A 2,326-nucleotide genomic window follows, 5' to 3' on the forward strand; every position below is an offset into this window, starting at 1 on the left:
GAGCTCACAAAAGTTATCGAAACATCAAAAGCATGTTTGTTAGATCCAATACCAACTAAGCTCTTAAAAGAGGTATCTCCTGTAATTTCAGAACCTCTTCTTAATATTATTAACTCCTCGCTATGCTTAGGACATGTCCCAAGAAACTTTAAAATGGCAGTTATCAAGACGCTTATTAAGAAATATGTTCCCAAATATGTTCATTTCTACAGAGAAATAGTATATACGAAGATTTCAGTCAGGATTTAGGCCTCATCACAGTACAGAGACAGCACTTATCAGAGTTACAAATGACTTGCTCTTATCATCTGATCGCGGCTGCATTTCTCTTCTAGTGCTTATAGATCAAAGTGCTGCATTCAACAAGATAGATCACAACATTCTCTTGAATAGGCTAGAGAATTATGTTGGCATTTATGTAGTTGCATTAGCATGGCTTAGGTCATATTTAGCAGACCGCTACCACTTTGTCTATGTAAATGAGGAATTGTCAAACCAAACAAAAGTAAAATATAGAGTGCCACAGGGATCAGTTTTAGGGCCTCTGCTTTTCTCTATGTATATGCTTCCCCTGGGAGACATTATCAGGAATCTTAGAATAAGTTTCCACTGCTATGCCGACGATACACAACTTTATATTTCTTCAAAACCTGATGAGATTTCACAATTCTCTAAATTAGCAGAGTGTATCAATGAAATAAAAGATTGGATGGCCATAAATTTCCTTCTACTCAATTCTGACAAAACAGAGGTACTAATTATTGGACCAAAAAACTCAAAAATTAGGCCACTACAATATAATTTGAATCTCGATGGATGTACTGTTACATCATCTTCAACAGCGAAGAACTTAGGTGTTATATTTTAAATCGATCTGTCCTTTGAAAATCAAATTACCAATGTTTGTAGCACAGCATTCTTCCACCTAAGAAATATTGCTAAATTAAGGCACATGCTCTCTGTTGCTGATGTGGAAAAATTGAATTCATGCATTCATGACCTCAAGACTAGATTATTGTAATGCATTACTGGGAGGATGTCCAGCAAGATCAATAAATAAACTTCAATTGGTTCAAAATGCAGCAGCCAGAGTGCTTAAAAGAACCAAGAAATATGATTGTATTAGCCCCATTCTATCATCGTTACATTTGCTACCTATTAAATTCCGTATTAATTAAAAAAATTCTGTTAACTACGTACAAAGCTTTGGATGGTCTAGCTCCGCAGTACTTAAGTGACCTTCTACCACGCTATATTCCATCACGTTCATTACGATCGCAAAATTCTGGCCTGTTAATAGTTCCTAGAATATCAAAATCCACCCTCCTAAACTATGGAATAGTCTCCCTAACACTGTTCGAGATGCAGACACTCTCCCTCAGCTTAAGTCTAGACTAAAGAATCATCTATTTAGCCAGGCATACACCTAATTTATCCTTCAACCCACAATTAGACTGCTTTAGTTGGGTCTGCCGGAACCAGAAACCAGAAACATTTATCATGATTTATAACTCTGCAATAAATTTAATGGCATCTATGCTTATATTATTTTATTTGTTTCCTTGTCTCAGCCTCGGGACTCCTATCCTGAGGTCACCAGAACCGGCTGGATCCAGCACCATTCCTGCTTCCTGTTGGACTCCACTGCTACGTGTCACTGAATGATGATGACTAAATGGAGCCGGTGCCACCCAAACATCACTTCAGTCTATTATGATGGACTTCAGAAGATGAACTGATGCCAAATCCAACCATAAGACATGGGATACTTCATATGCCATTGTCAGAACCTTGGATTTAGGATGGACCACACCGAACCTCACCGAAATTACCGGCCAGGTTGAACTGCGTTTCACATCCCTGATCTCTGCCTGCATCACCTCGGCCTATTGATGGAATACAATCTTGAAATGGAATGCATAGACTAACAATTGCCAACAAAAGCCTTCATCAGCCAATTAACAAGGACAATTGCACCTATGTGAACTTCTGCAGTTAATCCAGGATGGACTTCAAAGACATTGGTCAATTAATCTTACAGTTCAAACAAAATCGATGTTTAAACACTGACCCTTAACACTTAGTTTAATCATTTTAAACCATGACTTTAACTATACATAAGTAATATTTACATTACATTCATAATGTTAGTCAGAGGGGAACTGGCCCCCACATTGAGTCTGGTTTCTCCCAAGGTTATTTTTCTCCATTAATCAACATCTTATAGAGTTTTGTGTTCCTTGCCACAGTCGCCTACAGCTTGCTCACTGGGGTTATTAATACAATTATTATTTAATTATTTTTAAACACGATTAACAATCGTATT

The 2,326-nt window shown here is 37.4% G+C and overlaps 1 pseudogene; it reads left to right on the forward strand.

The window, feature by feature from the left end:
- Window positions 1-556: 556 nt before the first annotated feature.
- Window positions 557-1,430, forward strand: LOC127639370 (uncharacterized; annotated as a pseudogene).
- The last annotated feature ends 896 nt before the right edge of the window (window positions 1,431-2,326 follow it).

This window comes from Xyrauchen texanus, chromosome 4 (genome assembly GCF_025860055.1).
Source record: "Xyrauchen texanus isolate HMW12.3.18 chromosome 4, RBS_HiC_50CHRs, whole genome shotgun sequence".
Taxonomy (NCBI): Eukaryota; Metazoa; Chordata; class Actinopteri; order Cypriniformes; family Catostomidae; genus Xyrauchen; species Xyrauchen texanus.